At 41.4% G+C, this 23,939-nt stretch overlaps 1 long non-coding RNA gene across 1 annotated transcript; it reads left to right on the top strand.

The window, feature by feature from the left end:
* Positions 1–13,160: 13,160 nt before the first annotated feature.
* On the top strand, positions 13,161–23,487 carry LOC135982747 (uncharacterized). The gene is made up of 3 exons (XR_010600294.1): positions 13,161–13,708; positions 21,742–21,847; positions 23,116–23,487. It is a non-coding gene; the product is annotated as an uncharacterized LOC135982747 (long non-coding RNA).
* Positions 23,488–23,939: the final 452 nt, after the last annotated feature.

The raw sequence follows: 23,939 nt of genomic DNA on the forward strand, positions 1-23,939 counted from the left end.
CTTTGGGAGGGGGCTCAGGACTGCGGCGGGGGGTTGGGTGTAGGAGGGGATGAAGGGTGCGGGCTCTGGCCGGGCAGCACTTACCCCAAGTGGCTCCTGGTCGGCAGACACAGCGGGGCTGAAGGGGGGGGCAGGGAGGCTGCGCATTGCCCTTGTGCCCACAGGCACCACCCCCCACAGCTCCCATTGGATGCAGTTCTTGGCCAATGGGAGCTGTGGAGTTGGTGCTCAGGGTGGGGGCAGTGTGCGGATACCCTTTGCCTCCGCCCTAGGGGCCGCAGAGATTTACAGGCTGCTACCTGGAGTGTCACGGGGCCAGGGCAGGCAGGGAGCCAGCCTTAGCCCTGCCAGACTATTAGCACCTAAAATCTCCCGATTTGGCTGCAGTAGCCTCCGGGAGATGAACCAGATTCTGTGAGACTCTCAGCAAAACCTGGAGGGTTGCCAACCCTAATTCCACCTCCCTGAGAGATGGTGGCTGGTCTACACCAGGGGTTAGGTTGGCTTTACTGCATTGCTCAAGGATGTGGATTTTGCTGGAACAGATTGTTTAGCATAAGAAGTTAACACATATTTCAAGAGACTATTCAAGGTGAAGTGGCCTGTTATCGGTTCTTCAGTCAGAGGGGAAGGAAAGAGCGGTTGTGGGGGAACGCAGCTGTGTGTGTGTTTTGTTTGTTTGCTTTTTCCCCATCACTTCACCATAATTGGAATGGTGTTAATGGTCCCACCCCATCTTGAATGGTCCCTTGAAATGTATTAACTCCTTATGCTAAACAATCTGTTTCACTTTGTATTTAGCTGTGACACGCTGAGTACTTTCACAGACCTGAAGAAGAGCTCTGTGTAAACTCAAAAGTTTGTCTCTCTCACCAACAGAAGTTGGTCCAATGAAAGATATTACCTCACCTACCTTGTCTCTCTAATATCCTAGGACCAACACAGCTACAACAACATTGAATACAATTAAAAGGGAAACAGATCTATGCTTTCTGGGCTGCATAAAATCATAGTAATAGAATTTAAGGCCAGAAGGGACCACTAGATCATCTCATTGGACCTTCTGCACATCACAGGCCACTAAACCCAACAGCCAAAATTAGACCAAAGTATTACAGCCTACAGGAGACCTACAGATTATTATATGCCACAGGCACAGAGAGTAGGAAGGACCAAATTGCACCAATGCCTGAGGCCCCTGCGCTGTCAGGGAAATGGTTAAGTGAGATATACCCAGCTAATCCTGGCAAGTGACCTGCACCCACATGCTGCAGAGGAAGGCACCCCATCCCCCTACAAGATTACTGCCAATCTAGCCTGGGGGAAAATTCCTTCCTGACCCCATATATGGTGATCAGTTAGATCTTGAGTATGAGAGCAAGAACCAGACAGCCAAATCCCTGAGAGAGGAATGCTCAGTGCCTCCTCAGATCTCTGGTTCCTTCTCCAGCCATGACTATCACTGATGCTTCAGAGAAAGATTTTTTTGGGGGGAAACATCGCATCTTGACCTCTGCAGGTGGCTGACTGAAACCATGAAGCATGAACTTTTAGGAACATAAGAAACTGAGAATGAGCTCCAGGACTGCTGAGCCCTGCCCCCTACCATCATCAGCAGCACCATCATGCAATCACACTCAAATTCCTTGTGCTACATGCATGCAGTTGAGTGTATGAATTATGGTTCCAATACTGAAAGCAGATCTATACAAGGCAGATCCTTATATCTGTAAGGAACATACTAATGGCAAAGTCTTGTGTGTTGGGGGAAGGGGTGAAGTATGAAGGACAGTAAGTTAAATGTTTGGTCTCTGTTCCATACCATGGGGTAAAGGCACTCTGGTCTCCATCCTATGATGAGTGAGTGGATTTGAAGTTTGAAGGCAGCATGGAGCATTTTTTCTAGGATAGCTAGGCACCATGGCAGAAAATGGCAAGGTGCCTTTAAAAGTATTCAGTGGAATTCACACCTTACTGATGTCACCTGCTGTGAATTGCAGCCTGTGACACTTCTTGTTTGTACTCTTCTTGGTTCACTCCTTGGTTGTGCATGGCAGTTTTTTGGGGAGAAATCTAATTTAGGGGTGGTTGAAAATTTTCCATCACAATTGTTCAATAGAAAATTGGGTTTTCAACTATATGAATTTTGTGTGAAAAGTATTGAAAAAAGAAACCCCTAAAGCCAAAATATTTCAATATTGAAAATGCTGCTGCAATGCCTCATGGAAGCTGAAGTTCAGTGGCCTCATATCCCCATTCTCCTCTATTAGCCAGGCTCCCAGGCTGGACTACATCTTACAGGATACACCATGGCTATGGACTCCCATGATGCACCATCACCCTTATATAAGAGGGAAGATATGGTGCATCATGGGAGAGATAGTCTGACCAGGTAACCTGTCCTATGGAGGAGAATGGGTATGTGAGGTGCTCAAACAAAATTCTTTGAGTTATGCTGGTAGCATTTCCATATCAAAACATTTTAGTATTCAAATTTTTGTTGAAAATATGCACAGCCAGCACCTGGGTCCTGCTTTGCCTGCTGGAATCCACGGTGGCTTCTCTTAACACTGGGGCCCTCTGAGAAGTGAGGAGGGATAAGGGTTTGAGGTGGGAGAGAAGCTGGGCTGTTCTTGTCCAGCCTGTCAGGGAGCTGCAATGCAGGAGGAGAGACAGATAGTCTGTATCACCACTACTGAGGCAGAGTTCTCCAGTCCGTATACTCCTGCTTGCTGTGGGCTGCGATGGCAACTCTCACCTGGGGACATCAGGAGGGGAGAAAAGTGGGAGCAAGCCTGGATGTAGGTACAAAGAGGAAGACCCTAAAATCCCTTCCCATAAGGAAGCCTCAAGCCAGCAGGGAGGGGCAAGGACAGGTGAGGGAGTCCTGAAGTCCTGGGAAGGGATGGTGCATCCACTGAATAGGGAGGCTACATCCAGGCCTCCCGGAGAATGCCCAGGGTGGTGACTGATGAGGGCTAAATTGGAAGCTGGAAGAGTGATGTGCTTCAGCTATCACCAAGCCTTGTGGAGATTCTGGTGGAAATCTATTTCACCCTGTGACTGCATTAACTTTTCCACAGCTCCTCCCAAGCCTAGTAGCCCCTGGTAACAGGGAGATGGTGGGTAAATGGGAGCAGCCATTGGTTTATGTTCCCCTTGTAATGAAGTTTCTGTGCCTATGTCTTCATTGCAACAAAATAGATGTGGTTTACATGGAGATAACTCAAGATAGCTATCTTGAAGTACAATACTAGCAGAAACAAAGCATGGGTGGTTTTTATCCCAATGTATCTAGTCAAGGTTGACCTTTCAACCTCCAGCTAGGGTTGAACTTCACTAGTTGGTCCTTTCTGGCTTCTAGCCTGTAATTCTGTTTTCCCCACACAGTGAGTGCAGCCAAACAAATCTGTTTATGTTCCTTGATGTTTTTTTCTCCTTGGCAGAACTACTAGGTTATTAAAAACTATCTGTGCTATCTCTCTGCTAGGATCTCAATAGCTACCTCTGTGTTAAAAAAATAATCCATTTCTTTCCATTGAAGACAGCCTATGACAGCTAGTTTAACCTCCCATTTGATGTCTTACCAAGTCCCTATCACTGCACTGATATCCCACTTTACCACTGATGTATGTGCTTCAGATCTAACAAATAGTTTCGGTACTTACTGTCAAGTTACTTACTGTGATGTCAAGACAATTATTCTTCTAGCTCACAGATATATTGTTATAGCACTGGTATGAACTGTGGATACATCGAGAAAAGAGTGGGTGGGACTGGAGACAGTTATTTTGTTTTCATTTTTCAAAATATACTTTTATCAGAAAACAAACATTTAGCTCAGGTGAGTTGTATCTAAAGCAGGAATTAAAAGTATCCAGGATAGCAGTCCCTGAAAAGGAATTGGGAGTTGTTCCAGAAAAAAAAAGAATACTAGATAAACAAAACAAAATCAATATAACAGTGCACAACTAAAAATTATAACCCAGCACAATTATCCCCAGCACTACTACACACTACTATTGTTAGGTGCTATCTCATTTGACAGCAGCATTATGGAGCTATTTAAAAATCTTTCATGCAGATGGATAATTTGTGTATATCTGAAGGTATAGTATTTACTTTCATTGTATTCTGACAGCTACCCATATGATTATGCATGATGATTATTTGGCTTTTCAGAACTGTTATCAGACATTGCAGAATTAATGCAGTTTATCCAAAGTTGGTCCTTTCTGGCTTCTAGCCTGTAATTCTGTTTTCCCCACACAGTGAGTGCAGCCAAACAAATCTGTTTATGTTCCTTGATGTTTTTCACTTCTTGGCAGAACTACTGGGTTGTTAAAAACAACACACCCACCACGACAGTATGAGAAGAGCAAATGAGATGCCAAGCATTAAAGAGCTTGAGTTTTCATTAACAATACAGACAAACCAAAGTTTGCTTGATTTAGAAACAAAATATATTGAAATTTTAAAGTGACAGTGTTTTAGGGAGAAATTGTCCTTGTTTATCTGGAAGTTTCCCATTGTATCTCATTCACCCTTCTGACTGAACATTTTGAAGGACAGCCAAGCAAATATCACCATGGGCTTTTCCATACTGCAATCCCCCTAGTGACTGAACTGTGAGTCAGTCACTTGAAACACTTCTCAGGGGATTGCACCCCTGCTGGGCCAATTGCTTTGAAAACTAATCCAACCAATGTCAATGACGGGATGTGAATGTCCTTCAATTCCATTGCTATGAGGTTTGGCCAATTATTTAGCTTACATGATTTGTAATGAATACTAAGGATCCTGTATATCTCATTCCAATTGCGTGACAATCTTTCCTATAAGGGAGAAATGGCCTTGCACTCAAAGGGATCAAGGTGGTGGACCAGTTGACATATATGGTCAATAATGTGGCTAAGTGAGAATAAAACATGATTGGAAAAGCAGAGCTCATTTATTTTAACTCACTTGGGGTTTGCTAATGGAGAGGTTGCTTCCCTGCTCATAAATGAGACAAGAGGCACCTCAGTAGGTTAACAGACTCCTAGAAAGACAAGAGGGAACACTGGGAGCCATAGTTCTGAATGAGGGTGTGCAGGCTCAGACGATTTGGTTATGTAAACCACAGTCCTGACAACTATGTGGGTAAGGGAGTCTAACAGATCAAGTCTGAAGGAAAGACACTGTGTTAGGGACCAGCCTAATTCCCACAGTGGGAGTCTGTAGCCATGTGCCAGAGGCAAGGATCAGAGCTGAAGTCAGAAGCCATATGCTAAAGCCAAGGGTCAGAGCTGAAGTCAGAACTCAGGAATCAGAGCTGAGGGTCACAACTGGGCTACCTGGAGTGAGGCAAGGCAGAGCAAGGCTGGGCCCAAGAGAGGAGCAAAGCTAGAAACAAGAGTTATCATAACTATGGGTGAATGCTTTGAGTGGTCAGCAATCTACTGCTGCTGATCTTAAGAGCAGGTCAGCTAATCCCCTCAGCCAGTGAGGTGGCTCAAATGGGGCCCAGGTGCACTTATTAGACTGAGGTTAATCTGAGGGTCCTTACTCCTGACATAGAGAGAATGACCCATGGAGTGGTGGGATGTCAAAGAGAGAGGATAGCATGTATTGTGATAAAAAAATATGGCTTTGAACAGGGCATCTTGTAGGAAGAACACTTTAGGGTGGACCCCATTTAATTGGATTTATACAAGGAAGAAGATTTTGAATGTTACAGAGGGGTTCTAAATATACTATGTTGGTATCAATACACAAGGAGACTGTTGCTGTCTGATGATGCTATATATTTCAAACAAAAAAAGTGCAATTAGGATATCTGGAGAAATTAGAATTGTAAGCGGTCATCCTTGTCATCTTAACATTTCCATTACTTTTCATTGACTGTTGGAACATTTCTGATGCAGGTTTTACAAGATTGCGCACACTGGAAATACACACTTGCATAGTATTGGTAGTATTCATTTAAGTACCTATGGCTACCTGTAAGTCTGTTATGTATCATACTTTATTGTATGTATTTTGTGTAGTTCTCCACTGATGGACTAACTTTAAGGTACTCTTAAATTGAATATGGGCTAGCAGCCTCATATGTCTACACTATCTAGAGAAAAGCAATGCCAATTGAGAAAAGTTCTGTTGCTGACTATAGTCAACAGATCCTAAGCCTAGGCTTAGCTGTAGTAATTTTGAGTATCCTGTCCTTGGGTCCTGGGTCCTGTATAGGAGCACCCACTCCTGGAGAATCTCACTTCCTGGTGGCAATTTGGCTCACTTCCAGCATCCTTTCTGAGTCCAATTATAGTTCACTTGCCTCTAGGCTTTGGCAGCACTCCTCAAGTCCTGCCACAGTAGCTGGAAGGGAGGAGCCTTCCAGTACCCCTCATCTATATCAGGATTGTTATATCAGTCTGCCCCAAACAAAGGAGGGGACAGGGAAAGAGGGGATAGCAACTACCTCAGACTAAACTCACCCTGCTATCAGAGCTCACTAGCAAGTCCTAACAGCCTCCCAACTCCTGGGAAAACTCCCATTTGTGTGACCAGTCTCACCCTTTTAAGCTCCATTTCTCCAGGTGAGGTATGTTCTGCAGGTCAGCCTAATTGGTGCTAAGTACAGAAATGCTTGTTAACCTTTCTATCAGCAGAATGGGAGTGTCCCATCACACTGACTAGCAGCTGGTGTGCTTATTTATCTATTTGATGTTCTCTTTATAGAATCATAGAATATTAGGGCTGGAAGGGACCTCAGGAGGTTATCTAGTCCAATCCCCTGCTCAAAGCAGGACCAATCCCCAGACAGATTTTTGCCCCAGATCCCTAAATGGCCCCCTCAAGGATTGAACTCACAACCCTGGGTTTAGTGGCCAATGCTCAAACCACTGAGCTAACTTTAAAATGTCCATCTAGCTTGCACACTTTACTGCATACAGCATTAAGCAGTGACTTATTCTACATTAACCCTTCCAGATACCAAGCAAAACTACAAGTGTCAATCTTAGTCAAAGGTGTATAATTGTTTAATTGACGATAAATTAAATAAATAGGATTAAGCTGCAAAATTCAGATCTGGAATACCTGAAAATTCAAGGGGTATCTGGAGAAGAGGGGTTGACCCCTTATAAAGGTAAAGGTCATTGGCTAATTTTAGTTCTAGGTTTGAATTTTAAACACTCTAGGTGTGTTTGTATCCAGGATTTTAGTTTAGGTGTGTTTCCAGAATGGATTCTCCTGTAAGTGAGGTCGTCTCATGCAGGTGAGAGCAGTTCATCTCAGTATCATAATTAGACACAGTTGTACTTCTTAGGGAGCATTCAAAATTAAGGCTTGTTGGAAAGAAGGCACAACACTTTTATTAGCTTCATTAGCACTCAACTGGGTCTGATTCTGCTCAGGTTTCTGGAAGTATCCCATTCATATCTAACAAGTTCAGGCATTTAACCCAAGTATTGGCATAGCTACTCCCATAGTAGAAACTTCATTCTTACCCTTGAGGTAGTTTATTATTTAAGTTTAATGGGAACTCCAGATTTTCTGCTGTCGAATCTTATAGTTGTCTTTACTGGTGTTCATACCCTTCACATACTCCCTGGCTTTCTCTGCTATTTCACAGGTCCTTACAGGCTGCTTCTGCTGACCCTGATCACTTACAACCTCTCCTGCTTCCTTGATTCTAGTCTCCATCTTTCTCCTTGCTGCCATTGACATTTCTCCCTAGTATTCTCAATCCTAGCCTTGTTCCTTAAAACACTTTGGCCTATCCATTTCTCCTCTGGGCCGTTACTAAAGGGAAGCTGTTCTTTCTGTTTCACGATCCCATTGGCCTTTTAAGTTCTTAAGGGTTTGTAGCCATTCAAAAAAAAAAAACCTTCTTCTTCTTGACCCCTAATCCTCTCTGCCATGCTCTGCTATGAACTCACTCACACCCTGATTCATTATAACTCCCTGCTTTCCAAAAAATGTTAAACTCTTAATTAAAATAAATAAAATCAGTTTTGTCTCACCATCCTTTCTGCTCCTCCTTAAGACTGCTTAATCTCACCCCACTAATCCTTCTTCTAAACCCTCTTTATAATGTAAAGAAAAATCTAATACTTTCCATTGCCTCCTTCCTACTAATCCTTTATTCTCATTCCTTTACCCTCCACAACAGCTCAATACCTGCCTATATTACTTATTGTAAATGGTTCTTTAAATAGAATGAATGTGGTTTGGGACTAAAATGGGGGATCAGGTGGGATTCAAAGATTGGAAAGTCTGGACTGTGCATACAGAGTGCACGTTACAACAGTCATGATAGCCTAGTCAAAAATGGCATGACTCGGTGTCAGACTACAGACTGTAAAGTCAAGGTGATACATTCTGATATCTGGGCTGTGTAGTGTATATTAAGATTAAGGCAAAGCCCACATTACTTTAAATTAGTCTTTATTTTCCATAATATATTGTATGGACAACAATAAAATTATTCTGACCACACAGCAGATTTCCATTTTGTTTCACAATACTAACAAATTTACAATACTGTTAAGTAGTTAAAGGGTAGGAATGTTTTCTTTTCAACGTATTTAAGATAATGCATGGTTCTTTTTTCAATTACTCTACTGTAATTAAATCGCGGCATTCTGCAGATTTGTACCAATCATGCTTTTCCTTTTATGTTTATTATATCATTATAGTATATTATTGAATGCTTAAACTGAATTGTAATCTTTTTGCTAAGTGCCTTGCCTATTGGACTTTTTTTTTTAAATTTAAATTGAGGCTATCCTTGGAGCTTTTTTCTCAATAGATGGGGAAAGTTTTGAAGTTTCCCAAAAGAAAAGAAATATTTCCAATGAGAAACCGGATATGTACATTCTCAAGCACTTGAATGTGTTATACCAATAGAATAAAAACCAGGAGGATCTTATTAAGAGGGATAAGACAAAGATGTTACATTTATTGTAAATATAATGATAAAGCAAAAGATAAAAGTAAACGTTATTTGACTACTTATTCCTATCACTACTTATTCCTTATACACACACATATAAACATATATATAAAAAGAACAGGAGTACTCCTGTGTCACCTTAGAGACTAACAAATTTATTAGAGCATAAGCTTTCGTGGACTACAGCCCACTTCTTCGGATGCATATGCATATGCAGTGGGCTGTAGTCCACGAAAGCTTATGCTCTAATAAATTTGTTAGTCTCTAAGGTGCCACAAGTACTCCTGTTCTTTTTGCAGATACAGACTAACACGGCTGCTACTCTGAATATATATATATATATATATATATATATATATATATATTCATTCATTCAAGTTCTTTATAGGTGTTATATAGGTGTTATAGTTACCAGCCTAGAAGTTGCTCATGCCAAGTTACTGGCCAGGTATCTTGGTCATGAGGATGGAGCCGAGTCTGTGTCAGGTGCACCTGATGCTCCTGGAGGTTGGCAGCAGAACCAGAGACTCAAAATCCTCAGTCTTTAGAGTCCATCCTTATAGGAATTAATTCCTATGTTAGTCTATGGGAGCTGTTTCATCCTGCTGTTGCTGACTCAATCAGCAGATGGCACATTCCTGTCCAAAGTGGCACATTCCTGGTGGCTCCACACTGTCCAAAGTTTGTGTTTCTCATCCTTCCAGGTGATGGGGTGGATCCCAGTTTACCCTCAGGGGGTTGTCTGGTGGTCCTACTTGACATATTCTTCGGCTTATGGATACTCCCTTTCTAGGCTGGCACCTCCCTAACCATTTATGTACATCAAGTATTCATCAACATACATTCCATATCTTAACCATATTTTAATTTACTGTATCCACCACTTTCGGGGTGTGTGCTAATTCATTTGAGACTCCTGGCCCTTTAATCACAGATGGTGGGGGTCTGTTCCTAGGAGCCGTTGCTGTTACAATGAAGTGAAAGTCACTTAAGGGCTTATAGCGTTTGTTTACATTTTATCAATTACTTCAAGAACAAAGTCAATTAACTTGTTTGTAAGTTTTACATAGTGATAAAGTATCTTTCACAGGACAGATATAATCAATGGTTTCTACAGACAGTAGCTTACAAGTTTTAACAGAAGACCCAAGAGATTTTTGTACTTGGTGAAACTGTTGGATTTTAAAGTGTGTGGGACAAATTATTGGGGGGTCACTGTCACTAGGGGGAATCACTGTTAGTACCTTCTTTAATATCCCTACAAATGTAGTTTACCTGGCACTTGATACTATTTTGAAAAATACCTTAACCACTCCAATATCAAGCAGTGAGAAATGGAAGGAGCTCATTCACACTCAAGCGGAACTTGCATAATGAAGAGATGTATCTGTTAGTCTCTCTTTTTTGATTTGCTAGTTTATTTGCATTTTTTGGAGTGGGACTTATTTATAACATGTACTCCCCTTCATTTCCTTGCCTGTACTTATATTATTTACTTATCTAAGGCCAGAGATCCAAATCCAGCCCTGGTAGATAGAGGCTGAAAGGAACTACCACATGCAGGCTGGTATGGAGAAATCTGTTGGTGGTCTTTGTTAGATTTTCAACCTACTAGTGGGAAGCTGCAGTGGATCAGCTATTGGGTAAGAGGGAAATAAATTAATGGAGATATCCTATCTCCTAGAGCTGGAAGGTCATTGAGTCCAGCCCCCTGCCTTCACTAGCAGGACCAAGTACTGATTTTGCCCTAGATCCCTAAGTGGCCCCCTCAAGGATGGAGCTCACAACCCTGGGTTTAGCAGGCCAATGCTCAAACCACTGAGCTATCCCCTCCCCCATCTCCTGGTAGCACTGCTGGCACAGCCACTGATGCCCAGAGCCGATAAGGAAGAGGAGTGTTGTGTCCTGAGTAGGATCTTCTGGAAATAATCACACACAGGCTGTATATAGATTCAAATGAAGATGCGTCAGACAACTTGTTTAATCTAGCAGCTCCCAGAAGACAGCATAGAGCTGATGCAACTTCTCTAACCCTAACTAACTGAACTCTCTAGTAAAACTCCAAAACCTGGAATGGACTAATGTAACCCAGCCAATATACTTGATGCTCCATGAGAAACCTGGCATAGACCACAGAATGAATTCTCCATAAACACTACAAAGATTACCCAGGAAATTAAGAGTCTGTTGTTGTCCTGGGACCCAGAGTGAAGGAAAAGATACTGGCTGCAGGTAGCTGAGGACCGGGCCACTCCTTTTCACAGGAAAACCTAGAAGAGGGAACTAAAAGGGAGGAAATCTCTTGCTGAATTTTCTCCTCATTTGTTCCATCCAAGGGTGATGTTAGCTCTCCCATGGAACAGCCTCCCCTAACCTTCATGGATCCTCAGCAGAACCTCTGGCTTCACTCCTTAGCAGCTTGGCTCCGTTGCCGGGGTGTCACAGCTCCCAGATCCTTTTCAAAGGCAAATTACTGCCATGGAGTGGGGTTGCAGAAGTGGAATAAAATCTCTAAAGGAATCCCCATGAGGCTAGTGGGGAAGAAAGATATGCAGTCTGCCCACACCTCTTTAGCCACTCTGTGGATCTCCAGGCCTGCAGACAGACCTCTACAGAACATTGAGTGGAGGTGTGGGTGGGAGAAAGGTGTGTGTGGAGGCTCCCATCTGTGGGAGCCTGATCTAGTCCTGACTTCCAGAGTCTGCTGGCTGGGGAGGTGTTGGACAAGAACACAGCCAGAGAGGGTGGCAGGGTGGGCGGATGTCTGAGTTGTCTTCTATAGTTTGTGTGTGTAATTATCACTGTGACCAGTCATGGTAGCAATCAGATAATTTATATTAAGTTCTTGTGCAATGAAGAGTCCTATAAATGTACTATTTAAAAAAAAAATTGAAAGGGTCAGATTTCCCACAATTGGATGGGGTCACTCTGACATTTCCTCTTTGCCCTACTTCAAACATGCCAATCTGTTTGAGATAAAGCAAATGCTAACTTTCTAGCCCAAAGTGGTTCTGCTACATATATATTATAAGCTATTCTAAATGTGACTTACACTGAAGTTTTTAAACTTCTGTAATTTAAAAAAAAATCAATTTCCTCATATTTGGACAGAAAATTCTCTTGTGTCTTATGTATAATCCATGAAGTGGAAAAAACCATTTTGGAGCATTTTAGCATCTGTTTACATCCTTCGCCGTGACAAGGCTATTTTCCCGATGACTTGGAACATTGCTCCGCCCACCCATATCCATGCATGAAGTGGGCTATCTACTGTGAAAACCCACCTTCCCACATATCAGTGGAACTATCTATGGAATAAAATGCTAATCAAGATGAGGAAGCAGAAAGGGACCTTCAGTTATTAATATGATTTTAGGAAGCACATGGGTCAAACTTCTCTCTCTTCTCCTATGCATTTTATTGGTGGGAATCTGTAACTAAATTATATTCTTAGCTGTTTTGGTATAAAGGTACTATTCACACAGTAATGTCTGAATGCTTAGGGCAACCCAATGTTTAGTTAGCACTAGTCCTGGGAAGAGCTGGTGCCTGGCAGGGTGCTAAAGGGGCTCCAGGCCTTCAGGAGCAGCACAGGCAACTGATTGGAGAAAATGAAGTGTTGCCTATCCCAGGCTTGTTCAAACCATAGGGTGACTGGTGGGATCTAGTCAGTATTTGGGTGGGGGCTGATACTCTTGTTTTATTCTATTATTTACAATAATAAAAATAAGAACATACAAATGACTGCCTGGGATTTTCTTTTCAATCCAACTAAACATCTCACTCATGAACGCATCAGGGAGCGATCAGGGTTTCCCTGCAGTGACTGCCCTGGACCATCATGAGTCATGGTGGTACCAGCAATGACAGCATGTAGACTCTCTCTCTTCCCACATGCTTAATGTCCCTTGCTGGTACCCAGCCAGCCAGCAGACACTGGAGGAAAAAGGAGGAGGCAGCAGCCAGCTGCTTCTTGGCTGTGCCAGCAGCCAGCTGCCTTCTGGCTGTGCCAGCAGGGAGATGATTGGAGACAATGAGATTCAGTTTGGGTCAGTCTGCCAGATCTGGATAAGCTATGCACATAAACAAGGTCACCCATCTGTGGTGGGGTGTCCACCCCACACAAGGCAAAGCATGTTAAATTAGGACAAATAACCTTAGAGGCTGCACCTGGAGAAGAGCCAGGGCTTGATAAAGGCTAATTGAGGAAGCTCAGAAGGGAAGGAGCAGGTTGGGCCTGTATGAAGGTGAAAAAAGAAAGGAGTTTCAGGGGAAGTAGTCTGCAGTCACTGGCTGTAAGAAGTGTGGTTTGTTTAGGGCTACAGAGTTTGGCGAGAAGTCAGAGAGGGGAATTAGTCTATCACTCTCTGGGAGGAGGGAGTTTGGGCCAGAAGAGGGGTGGTGAAGATAAAGAAGGGAAATAGGAAGGAGTCCAGGAAAAAAGGAACAGGGTCTGGGAGCAAGCAGACCATAGTTGATAGACTTTGGGTCCCTGGGCTGAAACATAGAGTAGTGAATGAGCCTGGGTTCCCCTACCAGTGGTTGGAGAAGTGGTGCAGGACCTGGCTGTGGAGCAGAAAATTATCTGGAATAGCAGACAGCTGAGCCAGTGAGATATTGATACCCCAGAAGGGAAGAACTACATAGTGACCTGGTCGGTGGGCTGATTGCTGAGAGGGAGACTGTTCACACCACATCCTTCCTAACTCTCTAGAACTCACAACCTGTTGAAGAAGCTAATTTCCAGACCCAGCCACAAGAAGGTGCCCAACAGTGAGTGAACTCTGTAACACCATCTCACTGAATTGTGAATGGGGCTGGTCTAGTCTGGTCACTGCTGTCCATTTCCCTTCCAGATAGGCAGAGAGAGAAAAAAGTTTTCTTTGGGAAAAGGAAGATGCTGTTATCCGTTTCCCCTATGCTAGGGCTATCTAGAATCCATAGGAAACAGACTGTCCCTTTTCTTCCCCTGGAATTCCCTGGGGGCCAAGTAGGTAGGGTGACCACACAGCAAGTGTGAAAAATCAGGACAGGGGGTGGGGGGTAATAGGAGCCTATATAAGAAAACCCCCAAAATCGGGACTGTCCCTATAAAATCGGGACATCTGGTCACCCTACAAGTAGGTGAGAAAACATGTGTAGACCCTCTACACAGCTCAACTGTGTGTGTGCACAGTGTATGCATGTGATCAGTGTTAGCCTTGCTATATGCTTGCATAGGTACCTGGACACCTTTCAGATACGTTTTCCCTCCTTCCTTGTTGATTTCTCTCAGCCTTAGTGCTGGGTGAAGTTTTCTTGACAAATTGGTAAATGTACCAATTTGCATTTTTTGGGCACCAAAACCATTCATGGATTTGGGTCAAACTTAGAAAATAGTTTCATTTGAAAAAAAAAGGGGGGGAAATGAACTAGTCAAAACAATTCATGCTGACAATTTCAAAATGAAATGTTTTGACTTTTTTGATTCAAAATGCCATTTTGTTGAGAAATTTAACCAATTTTTGTTAAAAACCATCACAATAGGGTGAAAAACACTTGAAAGTGATCCAAAATGAAACAGACTTCTTCATTCTTTTGATTGGGGTATAAGATTTGATGCCAAAATGTTTTTTTTTTCATTTCAGTGAGGAAAAACTGGGGGAAAAAATGAATTTTGGTTCAAACCGAACTGACTCCCCTCCCCCCGAACCAAAAATCATTTTGCTCAGGTCTACCTGTATGCAGATAATATGGTATTGCATCATTACACGACATCAACGCTCATTATGATATACAACCACCAAAGTCTTACTTCCCACCCCTAATTTGATCTGTTTTAAGCCCTGATTGTGGGGCCGGATTCTGATTTCACATACACCAGTATAAACCAGGAATAACTTCCCTGAAGTCAGTGGAATTAAACAGTTGTCAAATGGGTGCAAGAGATCAGAATCAGCCCCATACTGGTTCCTCAGTGTTCAGTGTGTATGCTGAGTAAGGAGGACATTTGGAAGGTATGGACCCAGTTTGGCACATATTCAGTCTTGGCCCATGTTGCCTCTAGATAATGTTTGTGTTTGTACCCTTGTTGTTCCTTGAACTTAAAGCAGTTTGTTCATCCTGACAATCCAGTGTGATATTCAGCAGCTTTTGTTAGGTTTACGGTAAAAAGGAACTTAAAGCATTTTTAGGGTTGAACTCTATCCCCCACATGGGCTCAATTCTACACCTACAAAGACAATGGGAATTTTGAAACGGACTTTCATGGGAGCAGAGTTCATCCCTAGCGCTTATCATGTGCTCTATTTTAAATCTCTAGTGAACGGCTTCCTGCAATTTCATTCCTCATAACAGTCTATCCCTGATGCAATGCAGTACCGATATATGCTGCCATCTAGTGCCCAGAGAGAAAATGCATGCAGCTGAGTTTATAATGTTAGATGAGCACTGCAGGTGACACAGTTCTTGCTATCTGCACCTACCTCCTTCTGTTTTACTTTGCAATCAACCCTGCTGAAACTTGCTTTCCAGAAGAGAATATATCGTTAGTGACAGAAATGTGTACAAAGGACTAAAAAAACCCCACAAAAACAATTGGTAAACAAGTCTACATGCAGCAGCCAGAGGGAAAATACAACTGATTAAAGTTGTAGCTATCTTGCTGTTTGAAGTAATCAGCACAAGGTCAGTGCTGAACCAGAATAAATGTAAGGAGGGATACAACTGGTGATTTTGATGACCTTGAAAGGTGCCCAGGGCTGTGGGAGTGAAGACAGAAAAGCTTACAGAATGGTTTAGTGTTGGAGATGGTAGAATAATATTTTTTCTAAATGTTTTGATACATTCCCCAATTTTAGAAACGATTCCATGAATAAATATACATATGGTTTTTTTTAAAGGAAACAAACAAAAAATCACAGTATTGGTAAACCAACCAACCAAAAAACAAAACAAAACAAAAACAAACAAACAAACAAACAACTTGAAAGCAAACCCAGAATAACGTTAAATGTAAACAATTCACCAAAGCCCTCAATAACCAACGACACTCATCTTGGACAGTTTCCAAAATAAGTATATATATATTGCACAATAGTTGTGAACTTTCAATAAAATTCTCCCAAAGAATATCATATGTTGGCATAAAAATATCACAATCCATAAAGTTATACAGCAACCAAAAGAAAAATAAAGGCCTCCAATCCCAAATGACATTAAGCACCACTGTGAAAGTACAATATCAGAGAAAGAGAAAAAACTTTGTTCATATTCAAGAAGAAATGGGTATACATTTGAAATCAGATCCTGCTCTGAAATATCCAAAATTCTTTCTGTAGAATTTTCTTTTATTTGCACTAAAAAGAAAGTTTTGGTGCTGTTGTATTTATAAAAATATATATGCCTCTCTAGTTCCCTCCAGTCAACAATTGATTAAAATTCCAACGTAATGATCAGAAATGCCTTTCAATAAGCTTCAGTTGCTCACAAAACTGAAAGAATACCTTTTTAATACATAAGAGCGGCCATACCGCATCAGACTAATTGTCCATCTAGCCCAATATCCTGTCTTCCAACAGTGGCCAATGCCAGGTGCCCCAGAGGGAATGAACAGAATAGGTAATCATCAAGTGATTCATCCCCTGTTGCCCTTCCCAGCTTCTAGCAAAGAGAGGCTAAGGACATCATCACTGCCCATCCTGGCTAATAGCCATTGATGGACCTATCCTCCATGAACTTATCTAGTTCTTTTTTTTAACCCTATTATTGTGTTGGCCTTCACAACATCCTCCGGCAAAGAGTTCCACAGGTTGACTATGCATTGTGTGAAGAAATACTTCCTTTTATTCATTTTAAACCTGCTAATAATTTCATTTGGGACCCCTAGTTCTTGTGTTATGAGAAGGAGTAAATAACACTTCGTTATTTACTTTCTCTCCACACCAGACATGATTTTATAGACCTTTATATATCCCTCCTTAGTTGTCTCTTTTTCCAAGCTGAAAAGCCCCAGTCTTATTAATCTCTCCTCATATGGAAGCTGTTCCATACCCCTAATCATTTTTGTTGCCCTTTTCTGTACCTTTTCAATTCCAATATATCTTTTTGATAGGGTGACCAGATCTGTACACAGTATTCAAGATGTGAGCATACCATAGATTTATATAAAGGCAATATGATATTTTCTGTCTTATTTATGCATGCTTTAGATAGTTTTTTTGTTGCCAAATTACAGGCCTCTCTCGATCTTTTATCAAAACAAATGTAACAATGTAAAAAGTGTGACAGAGGACAGTAAAGGTGATATATATTTCAATAGCATGCTAAACAGTTTAAGAATATTCAGAACTCAGGGAGGATAGATTACTGAGGAGAGAAGCAGTGCAAAGTCCATGATTTACATTGAATTTGATAGCATGGGTCTCCTGTTTATCACATGAACACCACTATTGACATACATATGTATATTTCAAGGGTATTTAAAGAAATTCAACAGAACCTGAATTTTGAAAATAGCAGAAGTGAATAAAGAACACATGCACACAAATACACGCTAAAGGTTGCCATGATAGATTTTGTTTCAGCCATCCCTTACCCGTTGTGAGCACATGATGTCAGAGTAGCAAAACCCTTCAAGTTTGTGACAAAGAATACTGTCAAAAATAACATGAGGTCTTGGCTGTAGATACACGTCTATCCCTCTACCCCTAACTGGATACACAACTAGATTCTTACAGAGCAGGCATCCAAGATAGCTTACATTCAAGACCCTCCTTAAAACTCATTTGTATGTAATGCTCATGAATAGGGTCCTACTAATTTCAAGGCCATGAAAAACATGTCATGAACCATCAAATAAGCCTTCCCCGTGAAATCTGATTTTCCCCCTGTGCTCCTGGGAGCGCCCCAGCTGGGGGTTCTCAGCTGCAAGTCCCAACCGGGCTGGGGAGGGACAGGACTTGTCCTTCCCCTGCACTGCCACTCTCACTGGGAGATCAGACTCACCTCCGGGTGCCTTCCCCTTAGCAGCAGCCCCAAAGGTTCCTGCAGCCGGAGTAGGCTTGTGGATGTGGGTCCGATCTCTCCCTGCTGCTTGGAGTGCCCCAGCTGAGGACTCCCAGCTGTGAGTCCCCACCAGGCTGGGGAGGGACAGGACTTCCTCTTCACCTCCACAGCTGCTCGGGGATGAGGGGGAGATCAGACCCACCTCCGTGTACCTTTGGGTTGGAATCCACATGGTTACAACACCATGACATTTCAGATGTAAACATCTGAAAATGTGAAATTGACCAATTCAAAACCCCTCTGGCTGTGAAATTGATCAAAATGGACCATGATTTTTGGTAGGGCCCGACTTATGAAACATGTAAGGCTAGGTTTCAGAGTAGCAGCCGTGTTAGTCTGTATCCGCAAAAAGAAGAACAGGAGGACTTGTGGCACCTTAGAGACTAACAAATTTATTAGAGCATAAGCTTTCGTGGACCACGAAAGCTTATGCTCTAATAAATTTGTTAGTCTCTAAGGTGCCACAAGTCCTCCTGTTCTTCTTTATGTAAGGCTAGGTGGTTGGTGTGCTGAGACTGATGGTTGATATACTAATTTTGACTGTTTCACTGGTGTGTTGCCCTCTTCCTGCTTGTTTTATCTACCTGTATGCCATCACAAACTAGACTGTGATCTTTCTGGGTCAGGAGCTGCCTTTTTATTAACTGTGTGTGTATTGTCCTTAGCTTAATAGCCCTGAGATACTACTAGTGATACTACTATCACTAGGAATGGCCCACCTCTTCATGACCAATGTAGCAACCAAACCTCTGAGGTTACAGCTCAAAGGAAAAAAACAATATCTGAACAGTTCTGTAGCCTTCCATGCTGAAGGATATTGTCACAAGAGTATCTCCGATGAGTTCTTAATTAGTAGAGGAGATTTGGCAAATTTAGCTTGACGGTAACATGGATAAGTTGCACATTACTCCTACAGTATGGGAATCAAAGACATACTGGTAATGATATTCAGTTAGCTTGGTGGAACTTAGTTTAGATGATCTGGGAACTGGCTGAGACATGCTACCTGCTTCTCAATAGCACAGATCCAAATGAAAGAATAGTGCATGAGACATGGGAGGCTTGTGTAGTCTTACAAACTAGCTAGTACTGCTCAGTGTGAGTGAGGGTGTCACACTCTGGCCCTAAGCTAGAATCCTATATAGCGGTGGGGTTTTAATTAAGTTTTTCTGCTGATGTCTGCTCACATTATTTGCAGCTCTGTGAAGCACTGTACAAATCAGAGTGAATGAAACTGCAAAACAGATCTTCCTCCAAAAATTGTTCTCTGTGGACCAAATTCCAAAGTCATTACAATAGCAAAATTCCCATTGACTTCAGTGGGAGTTTGGCTGCTGCAAGGACTTCAAGAATGGCTACTTGCTAGCCAATGTGGGCCTTTGATTAGCCAGGCATGGAATGGGGAGAGGCTCCTGCAAGTCATTCCTTCTGCCTCTGACATTCCAAGTGGCGTATGGGTGCTCTGGTGATCCATGCCCCGCCCAGTAGCTGGCCAGCTCATAGTATGTGGGGAGATGCTTGAGTACTTCTCCCTGCCCTGTTGGGAGTATATATGTGGAGAAGCTACCCTATGCTTCTCTCAGATTTGTGGTCATCAGTCTTGGTGCCCTCTTTTGCCCCTCCCTTCCATCTTAAGTTTGGGTTGAGGCTGCATATGTTTGGTTATCATCAGTTCTCCTGGAGTGCTGTGGGCTTGGCTGCTCACATCAGGAAGGCATTTCTATTTAGTGCAAGTTTTTTGCATACACTGTGTGCTTTTTTCCTGCAATCGGGGTTTTGTCTCAGGTTGTTTTATAGATAATTAAATGTTTGTTGCAACTTTGGGCATGAGTCTAGTGTTTTGGGGTTAACAGTGGCTAGTTTGCAGGATCTTAGCACAAGCTTAGGACCTGAACTTCATGCTGTTTGCAGATCAGGTGCAAGCCTCAGTCTCTTGTACAAATTGAAGTATTCCTCATCTGTGCCCCCTAATGCTTATATGAGGGAGATGCTGCAGGGGACTGACACAGCTGGACCAAATTCTTATTGGCTGGTAGGGGGTTGGTCTAGGCAGTCACTTGGGGTAGGATAGGAATCTACTGGACAGTTCAGAGCAGATGGTCGGATCCTTTTTGTTCTGACATTTGATGGAGTTAGAGTTATAAACTTTCCATTTTGTTGGCCATCACTTTGGATGTTTCAGACAAGACTGGCTAAAACACTAGATAATATATGGGCATGAATAATATCGCACTAGTAGGAAAATTGACTAGATGGTCTAATTGCCTTTTCCAGCTCTGATTTCTGACTTGTTGATTCATTTTCTGTGTACCTGAAGACACTTTGTCAAGTTCTGGTTTTCTAGGAGTATCAGGAAGTAGATATTTCACTACAAACTAGAGTTGGACAAATGTTGAAAAGAGAAATTTCACAAGTATTAATTTGATACTCTAAAAAGATTTTCCAACTATATTTGTACCCCTTTTTTGTTCATTTCCTTCATGTGTGTATAGTCCTAAGGGCATGATCGGTGTTTGCATTTGTACAACAGGCCCCTGATTCGGGCTGAGCTTTTGGGCACTATTGAGAAATAAAAAATACTCTTTGCAGAAGGGACCTGATTCTAAGATTTATGCTCACCCACTGAGGGAGCAGACACATGTCTAATCAAAGAGCTTGAATTTAGAATTCTTGCAACTAATTGCTTGGGGTTGAGTTACAGACTGAGAATAATTCACAAATGATTTTCTGCAGATAATGAAAACAATTGATAAACTCTAGAAAAATCACTATCTGCTCCTATGTAATTCATGAACAGAAGAAGAGTCAAGATGCAACAGATGAATGGGTTTGTTATCCTTATACACCCTCCTCTGTTGCTAACAGGTGAAATCTGTTGAGTGCTGCTAAGCTATGTTCAGAATGGAATTTTGGTAATGGCTGCATTTCATCATCTGAGTCCTAGACTGTTAAAGGAAGAGGAAGGCCATTTAGCACAAAAAACAGTGGTCCTTGGCATATTGAAGATAACTGCTTAACTTCTCAGCGTCTTTAAATTATCCACATTGCCAGGAAAACAGAAGATATTCTATATGGCAGAAGATACAGGATTTGGCTGAGTGCCTCATCTCTCATTGTAGCAGCCTGCCTAAAGAATAGAAATTTGATTGCATTTCTTCAGCTTCTGTCAGCTAGAGTCAGGCTAAAAATATAAAACATGACTGGAGCATTGTTTCTAAATAAAATGGGTTTGAATGAAATTAGCAAAAGGCTTACTGACCAATCAACTTTCAAACAGCTGCAATAAGCTGTAGTAAGAATCTTTTTCATTCTGAAAGTTCCCAATGGGCAGGAGATACTCTTTGAATTCCATGGTCATCTCACAGACCTTTGCATCATAAGACATTTTCACACAAGTTGTCTGGGTATTTGGATAAAATTCAAAAAGAGGCTTATACTTCAAAGAGTAGGAAAGCTGACTTAAGCTTTAGAATAAATACCAAAAATCTCTTATCTTTTCATATTTGTCGTTTGTTATAATCCTTGCAAAAGTGGCCTCAGCAATAATAGGAAAAAAAATCACAAGATTGGCTTGACAGACTAACAAAAGCATTATATATAAATGCTGGTTAGGGGACAATTATGGGGGATTTAAGCTTCAGAAATGATAAACGCTCATCTAAATTAAAATGTACATGAATTTTCAGTGGGAATGTTTCACCATGGAAAGTAAAAAAAAAAGCTTTCTTTTGGGAATGTGACTTACATTATTTTTTCTTTAGCATTCATTCAATGGAAAGTTTCCCCTGGGTCCCAAGTGCAAGGACAGCGAGGCCTCATATCCTGATGATTTTATTCTTTAATTATTTTTGTTGTTGTTTTATTATGGTGGGTTCCATTCTTTTCTACAAGTTTAGGGCTCAAACTCCCTTAGACAATATAGCGATGAGTGTAAACACACTGATCTCTTTTGTAAATTACCTTCTGATTGTGAGGCGGTTAGCTAATGTATTTCAGGTGTAGTATTATGGCGGTGTTAGTGATTATATAGTTAAGGTTGCATGGGATTTGCATTTATATAAAAATTAAAATCCCACTATTCCGTTCCACATTAAATGATTAAGATTAGTCTCCATATTAAAAACTTTTGTTTTTTGTTGTTGTGTGAGTATTTTATACACAATTTAACTTTTTATGCTTTTTAGGGTAAAACTATGAATTTTGGCAGAGGAAACATTTAAAATGAGCCACCTGTGAAATTTTCCCTATGAATCTCACTCTTGAAAGAACAGTTAAGCCAACCCAGTAGTTACCCCATACACATTGCCATGATATCTCCCGAATATAGCACTTTTCAAATTCACCATTTTAACACACGAAGGTATTCCTCTTATCATTGCAACTGAATTTATCACCAAAGATAATTAGACATAATTACCCTAATACAGTGACTTTGGGGCCCCAATGAAGCTGTTTCATGCTGTCTTGGAACTGGCTTAAGCAGCTATCTGAAGATTTACCTGATGTAGTGATATAGGGGAGACCCCTACAGTGACACAGCAGTCTCCACACCATGCCCTTCTGGAGTTACCCTTACTTCTCTTTACTCTGTGTGGTTGCATAGTACAACCTAACATCCATAGCGATTGCATTTACTGGAACTTAAGTAATCTGAACTTTAAATTAGCTAATTTTTTTTTGTGTGGGAATGTAATGGGCTAAATTCAGCCCTGGTGTTAGCTGCTACAGCTCTACCTAAATCAAAGAGATCACACCAAGGCTAGTTATAGTTCTATAAATGCAACCTTTGATATACTTGGGGTTAGCACTCTTATCCCAATAATAATGTCTTTGAGTCTCCTTTATTATTATTATTATTATTATTTATTATATTATATAAGACTTTAAGGAGCTTAAATTCATGTTTCAATCAATATTATACCATTGAAAATAACTGATTTTTAAAATATACAGCAGACATTGATTTTTCATATGATACAATGCACTCATACCACCACCAACATTAGCAAACTGTTGCAAGAAACCATTTGCTAGGGGAAAACACAATCTTGACATTTTTTCCATTTGTTAACTCATTACTTTTTTACGATGTTTCTTTTTTCTTATTGAAGTTTTTTTCTTTATTTTTTCTTCAGGTCACAAGAAATAAGTTACCTTCTAGATGAGAACATAAAGTGCAACAGCTCACTAAAATGCCACAGAGAGGTGCTCTAAGCCCACTCTAGTTACTCAGAGCAGCTCTGCTGAGAACAGATGGATCTGCACTAAGCTCCTCTCAAGACAGGATTCTTTCTGATTTTAGTACTCTTCCATTTATTTATTTATTTATTCAGCACTCATTGTGCAGCAACATGTGCCCAGCCAGCAGTCAGAGCTTAAAATAATAAGATCAGTAACTGCCAGGTGAGATTCACCTCTCAGAATGAATTCAACCAGAACACTCATGTCTATAATCTCATTTTTCATAAATAATGAATTTGTTCTAATAAACCCCTTTATAATTTGATTAAAACTATGCAATAAGTGAGTTGTTTGGGCTTATTTTATATAGGCTTCAGTCTTAAAAACAATTATGCACCTGTTTAGCCTTGCTCATGTGAGTAATCACCTTGACTTCAGTGGGACTACTTGCACAAGTAGCGCTCAGCATGTGTGTAAAAGTTTGCAGCATGTGTTCCAATGGGTTATGGACTAGAACCGGGGTAGGTAACCTATGGCACAGGTGCCGAAGGTGGCACGCAAGCTGATTTTCAGTGGCACTTACACTGCCCAGGTCCTGGCCTCCAGTCCGGGGGACTCTGCATTTTAATTTAATTTTAAAAGAAGCTTCTTAAACATTTTAAAAACCTTATTTACTTTACAGACAACAATAGTTTAGTTTTATATTATAGACTTATAGGAAGAGACCTTCTAAAAACGTTAAAATGTATGACTGGCATGCGAAACCTTAACTCAGAGT

Source organism: Chrysemys picta, chromosome 4, assembly GCF_011386835.1.
Source record: "Chrysemys picta bellii isolate R12L10 chromosome 4, ASM1138683v2, whole genome shotgun sequence".
Classification (NCBI taxonomy): domain Eukaryota; kingdom Metazoa; phylum Chordata; order Testudines; family Emydidae; genus Chrysemys; species Chrysemys picta.